Genomic DNA, 14,043 nt, shown 5'->3' with positions numbered 1-14,043 from the left:
TGTCAGGGACCCAGGTTCATGTCTCAGTACCCATGAGGTGGCTCACAGCCATTTGTAACTATAGTTCCAGAGGATCTTACATCCCTTTCTGACCTCCATGAGCACTGCATGTACATGGTACACCTACACATATGAAGGCAAATACTCATACACATAAAATAAATAAATCTAAAAAAAAAAAAAGCAGAAAAGTTTGCAAAAAGGAAGGCAGGTGGATCTTTGTGAGTTCAAGGCCAGCCTGGTCTTCAAAAGCAAGTTTGAGGCCAGCCAGGGCCAGCAACACAGTGAGACTCTTTCTCAAAAGAGATAGATAGATAGATAGATAGATAGATAGATAGATACAGATATAGATGTAGATGTAGATATAGATGATATAGATAAGATATAGATGAATGGATATGTAGATAGATAGATAGATAGATAGATAGATAGATAGATAGATAGATAGATAGAGGAAGTTCTAAAGACAGGCTAATTAGGACTCAGGAAGTCCTTGAAACCAGCCAGACACACTAGGTCCCTCTGTCCCCTAGCTTAGACACACTATAAAGCCGCTGAGGAGACTTAGCTCAGGCTTAGGTCATCTAGCCTGTCTAGAAGTCTCTCCCTGACCTGTCAGACTGCTTCTGAGTCATGCTCCAAGGTTGCAGCCTTCGTGAGTCAGCGCCAACTCTGGGTGGGCTTTGGGTAATGCAGCTGCCTCTGAGTCATCTACGCTCATGAAGTGACCCTTCTCCAGGATTCCTGCGTGAAACCCCAGTAAACTCCCCACCACCATCACCAAACTGGAGTTTGGAGAGAGCCCTACTTTGGTCTGTTGTTTTCCTCTCTGGGGTGAGTAGACGTTTGTGTAGCATCTCCACAGGAATCGTGTCACAGGACAATAGGGAATAGTTGGAGGCTGAAGGACTGTCTTTCTGGGCCTGTTTCCTGAACACAGCAATGACAGTTGTCTGCAGGGGGATCTAAAGTCTGTGGGACACTGACCACAGCAACAGAAAATCAACCCATCTCAACTCTTGACAGATTGACTCGAACCCCACCTAGCCGACTGCCAAAGGAGGCCTGCCTGCTTCTATACACAGATTCTTTTAGTTGGCCTCTGACACACCTGAAAGCTCATTAGTGAGTTGAAAATGGTAAAACTCTGCCTGAAAACAGCAAGAACCAAAAGATGATGACCCGGTCTGTGACTATCAGGCCATGATGGGGTATAGAGCTATTTAGTGCTGGAACTAACCTCTGGGAGGTGGGGAGCTAACCTTGTGGTGTTGGCTCAGGTCAGGGATCAGGGTAGTCTCCTGAGAGCCTGAACTGGTCCCCCAGCCTCTCTGGCTTTCTCTCTGGCGATGGCAGCACGTGTTTCTCAACAAACCCTACCATTGCTGTGTGCCACTAGTTCCTTGTCACAACCTCTGAAACTATGGGGTAACTAGCCTACCTTAGGGTTTCATCGTGGTAAGGCTAGACGGGGGCTTTAAAATGACAATGTCAGGTCTACCAAGAAAGGAAAGGATTATACATAAATAGATGGGGGGCTTCATCGGGGCTCAAAGCCTAGCGAGTCAAAAAGGTCTGGGTGTGGCACACAGCCTTGTCATCCCAGCACTTACAAAGCAAAGAAAGGAGAATCTAGAGTCTCAGCTCAGCCTAGAATACAAAGGGAGAGCCTGCCTTAAAACAGGGTGGGGGGAGAAACAGGAGGAGGACGGCAGGAGGTGGAAGAGGAGGAGGAAGCTATAGCAAGAGAGACTACTGGGATTAGAAAGCATCAAAGAGCATACTTTTGAGCTCTCGTTGCATTTTCAGAGGACTGGGATTCAATTCCCATCACCCACATGGTATCTCAGTATCCTTATTTATTGGGGCACCAGGCATACATATGCATGCATGCAGGCAAAACAGTCATATAAAATAAAATGAACAAATCTCATCTTTAAAAGGCCATTCTTTTGCTGCACTGCATGGCAGGTGGAGGGGTCAGTGAGGTGGAGGTCAAGTTAGGAGAACTTACACAAACTGAAAGACCGAGGAAATGAAAGGAAGGCATTGCAGTGGGCTCTGAGAGCTGTGGGCACATCGTACCATCACGTGCAATAAACTCCAACTTATCCATCACTCCAAGAAGCAGGAGTGGGATGCAGCAGAAGAGATATTTGAAAAGATAATGGCCTGAGACTTGCCCCAATTTAATGAAAGACGTTAAATAAAAACACTCAGGGTCAGAGAACCCCAACAAGGATTAAAAACAAAGCAGCAGCAACCAACAAATACACAGAGACTACCAAACACACACCAAAGCCTAAATGATGGAGAGTCTCAGTCATAAAAACAGAGAGGGCTCAGGATGCCCATGGGAACTAATGCTGACTTCCCTCCAAGGTTGGGCAAGCCAGAGACCACGGGCCAAGGAAGTCCCACTGCTGGCGGCCTAGAAGCCAACACTCAACATCCTTTAAATATGGGGATAAAAGAAGGGCCTCTTCATTTTCATTTTAAACAACAAAAGCAGCTCAGAGAGTCAGCAGGCCTGCACTTTAAGGAAGGTTAAAGAAAGTTCTTCAATCGAAAGATAGACCAAGGAGGACTCTGGATCCATACAGAACAGGGAAAAGCCCCAAAATGGTGGCGAAGAGATTAAAACTATCTTTTCTTACTTTAATCTAGAAAGTCTATCAATGGAGCAAAGGCCAGATATCAGCCCTGAGGGCATCTAAAAGGCGTCTTCTTCTTCTTCTTCTTCTTTTTTTTTTTTTTTGTCAAAAGTGGAGGCTTTCCAAATCCAGGCATTCCTCCACCCAGTGTATCATGAGATCTTTAAATTGCTAGGCCAGTTTGCCCCAGGCCTCCCCCACCCTCAGCTGCCTTTGTGTCAGGCACCTTGTCCAGATCTTTCAGCCCACATCAGTGATAATGCGGATGAGACACAGGGAAGGAGAAAGTGGACAACCCCCTCCCCTGCTCACTGGCCCTGGGGTGCACGGTCTGAGTAAGCAAAAGACCCAAGGTTCCGTTAGAAAACACACGTGGGAAAAGCTGTAAGAGACAGCCTGGATCTCATCATGAAAGACTCCAACACAACAAGGACTAAATGTGTTCTTTAAAGTCAAAGGCCACATTTGCAGTTGACACTGGTTAACTGAGCACTGGTGGTGTAGACTATCCTTCTCTACCCAAACCCAGAGATGGTTTTGGTGACAGAGCACCCAGAACAATGTCTTCTGTAGCCTGGGAGTGTCTCTGGCAGGAGATGCCTTCTCTCTCTCTTTCTCAGCTAACCAGAACAGTTCAGAGTCCCTGATTCTGGAAGCCAGGTCACCACAGATTACATTCTACGGCTGTCTGGGGCTGAGTGTGTAGCCTGCTATTCTGGGACAAGGACTCTATTTTTGATTGAAGCCACCTATGCCTAAAAATATCTGTGGTGCAGGGATGGCTGCCCACTGGATCCCATTTGTTTAGGCAGAAGTGACAGCTGAGGTTTTCAGTAACAATTGTGCATGCTCTGTCAGTTCGGATGAGATAAAAGGATTCCCCTTGGAGGTTGGACATGCCTCTGCTAAAAGAACACAGAGATAGCCAGAGGACCCAAAATAGTTAGGAAGCGTGTCCTGGCTCTAACTCACTAATTTTCAGTTCTCATGTAACTGAATAATTATCCTTTTTAGGCTAGGACTTGCTATTCTGGGTTTCTAAGCAAACTTTGCTTGGAATGTCCCAGAACACTTCAGTGGGAGTTTTCCAAACGCCTGGATCTCGAGTCATGGCTCTGGGCTCCTCGGTATGTGGCTGCCCACTGATGCACATAGTGAGGCTGCTCCTCTGGGGATAACTTGAGGTTGCAGTTGTCCCCACTTCTGGCCCCAACTTCCCCTAACAATGAGTATCTGAGCCTGTGTCCTGGCACACATCATCTGGGTTTGAGTCCCAGCTTCCTCTCTTCTCTCAAGCAACCCTAAGGACTTCATCTCACATGGCCATGTGTTGGTAGCCTCATCTTAAAAAGAGGATTGGCCCCCTCCCCAAATGACTTGACGGATCTAATTAAATGAAGTAAAGGGGCAGACGGAATGGGCCCCTCAAAGCCACAAGTTTTCTCCTTGTCTCTTCTCTGACAACCACTAGTGTGAGGCTCACTGTGTGTGCTTTGTGTCCTATAAACTTCTGTCAAATCTCACTAACAAGGGGCATCTAATTCCTCAGAAACTCCAAGGAGAAACCCTGAGGTTTGGTTCACTGCCTTGGCATTTGCCTTTGCCTCCCATCCCCAGCATGGTCACAGCTTGGAAGCTCTAGCAGCTTCTAACACTGTTGAGACAGGATGCTGTCCCGCCCCCAGCTGACCCACTTGGGGCTACCCTCAAGATCCTGGTGAGATGCCAGCTGACACGAGTTGATGGGGGCGGGAGGAGCCAGCAAACAAACATGCAGACAGAGAGGTCCGTGGCTGGCCGACTACGTATTTCTTCTGCAAATAGAAATAATTGGTGACTACATCAGAAATGCTCTTGGGCAGAAACTTATGTGGAAACAAAGGAAGCTAGGTATGGAGGGATGCCTGCAATCCCAATACTCAAGAGGCCAAGGAAGGAGGATCACAAGTTCAAAGCCATACTATACTACCTAGGAATAGCCTGCCTTCAAAAAAAAAAAAAAAAAGTCACAAGGCATGGGTTCCACTCCTAGTATTGCATAAACCGATCCATGTGGTCCATGCCTGTATCCCAGCACTTGGGACACAGACAGGAGGATCATGAGTTCAAAGTCATCCTTGGCTACGTACTGAGTTTAAGGCCAGCTTGGGATACCTGAGACTCTATCTCACAACAAAACGAAATGTATGAAATGTGGACAAAGGCAGCAAGACGAGGTACACACTGAGGTCAAGATGATGAAAAGCAGAAACCAGCACATGGGAAAGGCACTTGGAGGGACCTCTACTAAGAAGTCAACTTTCAGAAAGAATTCTAGGGTGCAGGTGCAGCCAGGCACATCTTTCCATGACGATGCTGAACAAAGCAAGTGGGTTGGTCCACATGGCAGCCTAAAGCCTGCAGATCTGGTGGAGTGCCCCTGTAGGAGAGCCATCCTTCAGGGGCTATTCCCAATGCAGGGACAGTAGGCTATGCTTCTCTGTACTTAATATACATTATTTTCATGGTTGGTTGGAAGTTTATTTTAGGAAGAAAACTGCAGCAGAGGCCACTGTATTTCTAATCAGTGCCTCATTTCTGGGACAGCAGAAAGTGGGCGGTGGCATACCACATGGGACAGCCTCCTTCCTATTTCCTGGAGGTTACTGTGGCCTCCTGGGCATTGTAGGGACTAGGACTGTCTGGGATGGGGCACGGCAGGGCCCTGTAGGTAGGAGGTGGACCGCTATGACCCTCACTTACAAATGGGCTCTGATCCACTTTGGATATCTCAGCTCTTCTTTCCCTGTTGTACTGCTGGGACCTGATCCTAGTTAGCCTGTTCAGAACAGTCACCATCAAAGCAGAGGGGAGCGAAAGCAGAGGTCCTGGCAGGCAGGCGAGCAGGCCTGGAGGCTGCTGCAGGGCAACACAATGCAGTGCGGAACAAACACAGGCAGAAGGGCATTTATAGCACCGTGGCCCAGAAATCCCTGTGTGTGTGTGTGTATGTGTGTGTGGTGTGTATGTGTGTGTGGTGTGTATGTGTGTGGTGTGTATATATGTGTGTGTGTGTGTGGTGTGTATATGTGTGTGGTATATATGTGTGTGTGGTGTGTATGTGTGTGGTGTGTATATATGTGTGTGTGGTGTATATGTGTGTGTGTGTGTGTGGCATATGTGTGTGTGTGTGTGGGGGTGTGTGTGTGTGTGGTGTGTATGTGTGTGTGTGGTATGTGTGTGTGGTGTGTGTGTATGTGTGTATGTGTGTGGTATGTGTGTGTGGTGTGGTGTGTGTGTGTGGTGTGTATGTGTGTGGTGTGTATGTGTGTGGTGTGTATGTGTGTGATGTGTATGTGTGTGGTGTGTATGTATGTGTGTGTGTGGTGTGTATGTGTGTGTGTGGTGTGTATGTGTGTGTGGTGTGTTTGTATGTGTGTGTGGTGTGTATGTGTGTGTGTTGGGGGTTGGGAGTCTGATAGATATACACAGCTTCTCATCTTCCTTGGGGAAGGGAGCTGATCATGCCTCCAAAGTTTAGCCCAAAAGTATTGCAAAAAGAACAAAAAATATTAAGAACCAACAATCTTGTCAAAAGTCTCCAGATCCATATTAGGCAGCAGGGAAAAGCCAACAAATTCCCAAAGTAAAAGTCATAAGACAATAAATATTCCTTGTCTACAATACTGAAAACTAAAATGCTAGCAAAAAATAAAAGAAAGAAAAGAAAAGAAAAGAAAAGAAAAGAAAAGAAAAGAAAAGAAAAGAAAAGAAAAGGTCGGCTGGGTGTGGTGGCGCACGCCTTTAATCCCAGCACTCGGGAGGCAGAGGCAGGCGGATTTCTGAGTTCGAGGCCAGCCTGGTCTTCAAAGTGAGTTCCAGAACAGCCAGGGCTACACAGAGAAACCCTGTCTTGAAAAAAAAAAAAAAAAAAAGAAAAGAGAAAAGAAAAGAAAAAAGAAGGATACTTTTAAAGAATGCACTCTACAGAAATGAAAGGTGACAAGCAGTTCAAGGATCACCAAGCTAAAACACTCCATTAGGGCGGCCATGGAAATTTGCATGTATGTAAATGCTAATGAAATCAGCTCCAAAATGAATTCTGAGAAAAATGTAGAATTGTGAATTATTATTATTATTATTTAATATAATAGTAAGCAAAAGTCAGGAGCGGTGACACAGGAGTCCTGTAATCCTAGGACTCCAAAGGCTAAGACAGAAGGAGGTTTGATAGATAGACACATCTTCTCATCTTCATAGGGGAGGGGGGGCTCCCTAGGAGTTGGAGGCCAGCCTGAGTTACTCAGTGAGGTCTGTGTGGGCTATGTAGGGAGAACTTGTATAAAAGAAAATCACTAAATATCCAAATCAAGACTTTAAAAAAGAAAGAGCCAGTGAGACAGACAGGGAAAGCCCTTGGCTCTGCAAACCTGGCAGCCTGAGTCCACTTCCTATGGGAAAGGTGGAGGGAGAGAAAGATACCACCAGGCTGACCTCTGACCTCCACATGCTTGCTGTGGACTTGCACTCCCCTCCCCACCAGCATTCCTGCCCTGTGGGAGGGGTGTGTGTGTATTTAAAACCAATAAAAAGGAACTTACTGATGCATTAAATACAATAACATGGATAGGAAAATTCAAAAGCTCTTTCTCCCTTCTTTCTCTTCATCCCTCTCTGTTCTCACAGGTTTCCAGCCAGCTTCTCTTTCTGTCCTTTTCTGTCCCCTCCTTCTCTGCCCTCATGGCTCTGCTCCCTCTCTGTCTACCTCTACCCCTTCTCCAGGTCCTCATTCCTTTCCCTTTCCCCAAATAAAGTGGTTCATGACTTTAGTCCCACCAACTGTAGGCCACCCTGTTCTATACAGGTCCAGGACAGCCAGGGCTACACAGGGGGTGGGGTAGGTGGGGGAATAGGCATGATTCTTAAGAGCCTAATCTAGGGAGAGAGAGAGAGAGAGAGAGAGAGAGAGAGAGAGAGAGAGAGAGAGAGAGAGAGAGAGAGAGAGAGAGAAGAAAATATCAACTATAAAACCAGTAAGTTAGAGTAGCAAGTTAACATGTAAATAATATACAGTGCCCTGTGCATAGGGCTGCACGCCTTTAATCCCAGCGTCCAGATACAGAGCAAGTATATCTCTGCAAATGTGAAGCTAGTCAGTCTTCTTTATGAGACCTTGCCTCAGAGAGAAAGAAAGAAAGAAAGAAAGAAAGAAAGAAAGAAAGAAAGAAAGGAAGGAAGGAAGGAAGGAAGGAAGGAAGGAAGGAAGGAAGAAAGAAAGAAAGAAAGAAAGAAAGAAAGAAAGAAAGAAAGAAAGAAAGAAAGAAAAGGAAGGAGAGGCACAGAAGGCCTCCGCAAAGTGCCCACAAGCTTCATCTAGCTGTACAGAACACATTAAAGTCTGTCAAAAAACCACATTTCAACCTGTCAAGAGAGAAAATACCATTTGATGTTGAAAAGCTTTTGATAAAAAGTCACTTCTTCTTTCCCTCCTCCTCCTTCCTCCCCTACTTATCATTATTCTGAGACAGAGTCTTATTATGTAGTCCAGGCTGGCATCAAACTCACAATCCTCTCTCCTAGGCATGCACACCATCCTAGCACACACTTAGTTCTGAGACCTCCTCTCCCATAAAGACGCCCTTTCCCTCAGCAAGCACATGCTTCCATTCCTTGTGGGGCCTGAAACCATCCCATCAGCCAGGAAGGGGCCTTCAGGGCGGTGATTGCTGCCTTTGGTGGCAAAACTCAAGATCCCCAAAACAGATGGTAGGGACCTTCTGCCATGGGCAGAGGCTGCTCCCTGGACTGCAGAAAGTCTTGCTCAGTCCAGCACGGTCAGACACTGAGTGAACAGCTAGGGCTACCCGGGCAGTCAGTCTGCACAGAAGGTCTCCACTCCAGCGCAGGAGAACGCAGCCCACCCCAGCTCATTGGTGGTGTTCAGACAAGCTAGGGAGATGCCCAGTGCTATAGGAGGCAGCAGACACCAGGGCACCTTTCCCTGGGTTCTGGGAGATGTATGAGGGAGCCTTGCTAGTTGTTGGACTAAAGCACTTCCACACTTTCCTAGGCTAGGGAAGCGTGGGCAGCGCCAGTGGGATCTGAGCCAGCTGTGTCTCTCTGATAGTCGCACGCACGGAGTGGCTGGTCCGCTGGGACGTGCGGTGGGGGGAGGGAAAAGAAGGACACTCCACAAGTGATCCCTGGCTGTGTTGTGCCACTCAGAGGGGAGCTGAGTGTTAAGAGGTCTCTATGCTCTACCAGCCTGAGTCTTCCATTAACCATGTGGCTGGCAAATGAGTATTTTAAGATGATGCTGTCCAGAGCTCCTGACATTTGGAGCAAAGCCATTTCCCAGGCAGTACAAGGGAGTTGTTCAAGACATGGCAGCACGGGTGAGGTTGCCAAGACCCTGGGGTCAGCAACCAGCGACAGCACTACAGGCCTGGAATAGAGCCTCTGCAGCCTCAAGTCACTTCCCCACTCGTGTGCACACGACACTCGCTGACCACCACTGGGCATCTCTTCTCTCTTCTCAAAGCCGAAAATTGGAACAAAGATGGGAGAAGGAATTCTGGGAGGATCTAGGTGGCAAGAAGGAGACTCCCTACTGCATCGTGGATGCCCACCCAATGCATGCAAGCACTCAAGAGGCAGAGAACAATGATAAAAATGGCATCTGAGATTCCAGTGCCCACCAGAGGGCACCACTCACTACAGCCTTCAGACCTAGGCAGAGGATCCCTGGGGAAGCCTGGGGTTTCTGTGTGAGCACCTGGTCTGCAGGTGTGAGTCCTCACCTCACCAACCTATGGGAAATGCAGCCCACACTCTGTACAGTCAGAGCTGGGACTCTCTCTTTGATCCCAGGAGAAGGAAGATCTGAGGGTGGGGGGTGGAGGTGAGGAGACATCGGGAATGTGTTTCTCAGAGGGGCAGTTTGACACATCTGTGGGCCACATTGTTTGGAGAAGGCTGTCCCTCTTCTTCACAGGGCCCTGGTCTTGCTCGGTTAACAGAGTTTGCTGTTATCCATCTCCACAAGTGATGTCATCTGCATGACTGCTGAGCTGTGATGGAATCCCCACTCCTACATGGCCATCTGGGATAATGGTCCCAGAGCTAAGAGGGAGTGCCACCAAGCAGCACCCAGGACAGCCTCCACTGCCCCCAGAGAGAGAAATGCCCAGCCAAGGGGACTGCTACAATCCAAAGAGCCTGTAATTTGTTCTTAACATTTCTGGGGATTGAGACCTAACTTGTAGGAGGAGAGTGTGGTACAATAATGCCACACACTCCAGCCCAAACCCAGGCCTGGGGCTCCTCTGGCTAACGGCTGGTCGTAGTTTAAATATTTGCTCCTCTCCTGAACCTTGATGGCCTCTTAGGCTTCCATAGCCAAGACCAGCCTGCAGAGAAGCAGGTTCCATGGCAATGGGGGATGTGGAACAAGGTAGATGTCAGGATCCAGGAGGGCTGCTGAGACCAAGACAGGTCAGACCAAGTCCCCACCACTTGGAAACCATAGACACCTCATGTTAACTAAAGGCATATGAAATGAGGCTTTAGGTTACAGTCTCTTATGGCTGGCTTGTGCATGCATGATATGCCTAAGATAGCTGAAGGCTTGCTTGCTTTTCAGAGGGCAGGAAACCATGGTACCCTGCTATCACAGTGGGCTAGCCTTGTGACAGTGGGCATATGTGTTCCCCCTACAGACCAGGGTACTTGGTGAGGAACCCTATAGAGAGATCACAGAGGGTGAGTGCAGAGCTGGATGAGCCAGAAGACTTTTCATCTCCCATCCCTGCAGCTCCTTCCTCTCTCCCCCGAGAAGTCTCCTCTGTCCTGGCACCGTGTCCCTCTGTCCTTCTTTCTCCACCATTTCCACTCTTCAGGTTCCGGGCCAGAGAGAAGTCTGGGCACCTCTGCCAGGCCGGGAGGAAGAGAAGTTTCTAAATCCATCACTGGCCCCACATGCAGCTGGCTCTGGCACAGATGCAGCCCATCGCTGCCAAGCCAGCTCCCCACGGAGAGGCCCCACCAGGAGGGTGGGCACAATGCCACTTCTGAGAACAGGCCTGGTCAGGCACCAGCTCTTGGGGCTGTGAGATGAGGCAGTGTTAACATTCAGCAAGCATCCGAGGCAAAGTCACAGAATTCTTTGCCAGTGCTGGCATCAGGGTCTGGACGGGGGCTTGTTCTATGCCAGTGAGCCCAGCCCTGGGGGCTGAGGACACAGGGCACAGTGGCTGACTACTGAGGCACAGGGAACATGTGGGTTGAGTGTGATCTACCAGAGATCTCCAGGGACCCTCTCATGGGGACCCTCTGTGTAACTAAGAGACGCTGACCTTGACTCCAGCTTAGTGGGGGTAGGGTATACTCAGACAGGGTAAGGCCCAACAGCTCCCACACTCTTGGTGACATGCCTTTGTCCAAGCCTGGGATTAGGCGTGACAGCCGGGATGCTATATTTGGATGCTGCCATCCAGGGTTGCTGTTGTCCTTACAAAGCACGCGATGGTAGCTGGAAGGAGGGGGCTGTCTCCTCCAGTCTACCCTCCACCCTGGCTTCCAGGCAGCTATCCAAAGCTTGCCTCTCCCCATCCCTTTCTTCCCAAGAAACTGTGACTCTTCCAGCAGCCAGCAGACTTACAGGGCCTATCTGCCGGGCTTCCTGAATGTGTCCTTGAGCTGTCCTCCCTGCTGTACTCCTGCACGGGACAACTCATCACACAGGTTACCAACTCACTGTACCATGTATGGCCCTCCTGTCCTAGCCCAACCTCTTTCAAGGGATTAGAGAAGGGAAGGATCTGGAACATTCTACTCCTGTAGTGTCCACTCTCAATGCGACTTTGCGATAGCAAGTTACTGTTCACAAAGCCTCCATATTTGCAGCTTTAAATGGGTCCAGGTGGTTGCCAGCAGCTTGTACTGACAACCTCCACTGAGGATCCCGGCTTCCTAGGAATGCCCCTGAATGCTACTTGTGATGCAGCCTTCTGCCTCTTGCTAATTCAAGGGTTCAAGGGTCACTGAGACATGCCAGCAGGTGAGATCATTTGTCCCAGGACTTGGCACCGAATTGGCCACCACAGATGTAAGAAGCGTCCATTGTCAGGTGTGTAAGATGCCAGACCAGTGTGAAGGACATGGGACAGGATGTGCATCAAGAGTTGTCAATCTATAGCGAGAATGGGAAGAATTGAGGCAGGAACCTCCCGGTGCTTGCTGTCACTGCAGGAAACCTTACTAATTGGATAGATGGAGGGACTGTCCTTGACTCTGGTTGAAATCTGGGACATGAGACAGGGATGAAGTTATGGCTGAGAGAAATAGGAAGGGACTTGAAGTTGAAGCTCCCTGAAGAAGGGACAGTGGCTATGGCTTCTCTGTGTACTTTAACTTCCTGTCTTGACCTTGTTCCAGGCAGGAGGCTGGTGGCATGCTGGATGCTGGTTAGGAGTGATGTCCATTCCTACCTGCTATTGGGTTAGACCCCAAGGAAGAACAGGGGTTCCTTTAAGGGGATACAGCTCTAGGAGGACAAAGAAGGCCCTGTCCTGCTTAGTCCTTGGTGGCCAGCACCACTGGCCACGTGCCTGTCACATTCCCAGCAAATAACTACTGAGCGGAGTCAATCACTTGTCTTAAAGCCTTCTCTCAAATACTTAGACCCTTAACTAACTTGTCAACGGATACCCTCTCCAAACGGGATAATAGCCATGCCACACTGGGACCTCAGCTCCTGCAAAGGTCTCTGTCTGTTCAGCCTTTGAACATGCTAGGCATGGTGTGGCAGCTACTGTCCCCACTGGAAGGGAGAAACCAACAGCTTCAAGGAATGTCTCCTTTATTCAAAACCATCCTGGTTGTAAGCCTGGGTCATAGAATAGCTGCTATATACCAAAACCTACAGAGCCTCAGACTCACCTGGCTTGGGGGGTGTACTCCCACCCAGGGCCAGCTGCAGAAGGGGACTCAGGTGCCCATCCATGTTCTTTATCCACAATTGGCCTCGATGCAGGCACCAGGCTCTGCTTGCACCTCCCACTTGGCTGTGTCTCCAGGAAGGAGTCTTTTGAAATGCTGCCACCCCTTGGATCCTGGAGTCATAAAGACCAGGCAGAACTTCCACTGTGTCAATGCTCCAGGTGGCCAGGCCTGGTTCCATGTGACAGCAATGGTGGCACTCTGGTCTGCTGAGGGAAATTATCCTCAGACCTAGGGAGTGGCAAAGGTTAGCTCCTGGCACCATGGTGTCAGCTGACAGTCATTGCAACATCCAACCAGGAAATGTTTTTTACAAAGTGAAAGGCCAGAAGTAAAAACAGACCTTCTGGAAGAATGCAGCCAGAGAGAGAGTGTAGCGGCCAGGAGTAAAAAAGGGTGTAAATGTGATCAAAAGATGGGTGGGACACAGTCCTTGCAAAGAGCAATAGGTGGAAGAAGGTGTTAGATCTGCAGAGTCCATGACTGACAGTGTGAGGACACTATCCATCCTTCAAAGACCAGACCTAAGAGTTGCTACACGGGCTGATGTCCACATAGTTGAAGGGAAGCCACCATCATAAGGTTTCACCAACACTTTAAGCTGAAAGTCAGACTTCCAGCCACATATCCATCAACCAGCCAGCCAATCAACTGTAATTGCTCCATCTTCTCACCTAACATTGACACCAAAAACAATGGAACCCAGGAATTGGAACTTCAGGGAACATGCAAACTTGTTACCCTGCCAAGCTGTCACGTGAAGGTGGCAGGAAGCACCTTAGGCAATCTGAATTCTGTGAATGTCTTAAACGCACAGCTTATTTCTAATAATAGATTGAATTTTAAGAATCTGTACTGAAGGGAATGAGGGCGTTAAAAAAAATAATAAGACACTTGTAAATTAACAACCCATCTGCAAAGCAAACAAAAGCCAGATGAGAGCCAGGGTTGCTAGCATGAGATGCCAACTCGATGATATGACTGTCCAAGAGAGACACAGTAAAACAGTCAAACCAAATAGAGAAGACAGAGGGAGGGGCGGATTTTAAAACATAAAACTGCAGGCAGTGAGGAGTGAGTGGGAGGGGGAAGAGAGATGTAGGGAGAGAGGAAGGGAGGGAGAAGGGGGGTTGGAATCAGAAATTGCTGCTTTTGTGGAGAGGGACACAACTTGTATGGATTGTCAAGAAAATAAACACAAGGATACAAATGTGTGTGTTTCACACATCTGGGTTGGCTGGGTGAAAAATAGCTTATCAATATTACAGTCTCACTTAAGAAGAGAAAACATATTATATCTCAACAATAGGGGGAAACAGTGTAGAAAGAGGGGGAACACCTAAGAAGACAAATGGTGGAGTGTCTGAGGGAGCAAAGAACACATCCCTCTCCCCATAGATGCCTTTGAAAG

At 48.4% G+C, this 14,043-nt stretch overlaps 1 protein-coding gene across 1 annotated transcript in view; it reads right to left on the bottom strand.

The window, feature by feature from the left end:
• The window catches only part of Ramp1 (receptor activity modifying protein 1), a 43,747-nt gene that overhangs the window by 2,791 nt on the left and 26,913 nt on the right, over window positions 1-14,043 (bottom strand). The gene's annotated exons all lie outside the window — the stretch shown is intronic.

The sequence above is a fragment of the Mus caroli genome, unplaced genomic scaffold, assembly GCF_978045245.1.
Source record: "Mus caroli unplaced genomic scaffold, Mus_caroli_1 scaffold_1, whole genome shotgun sequence".
In the NCBI taxonomy this organism is placed as follows: domain Eukaryota; kingdom Metazoa; phylum Chordata; class Mammalia; order Rodentia; family Muridae; genus Mus; species Mus caroli.
The sequence above is the reverse complement of the archived record's forward strand: the minus strand, read 5'-3'. Positions and strand labels throughout refer to the sequence as shown.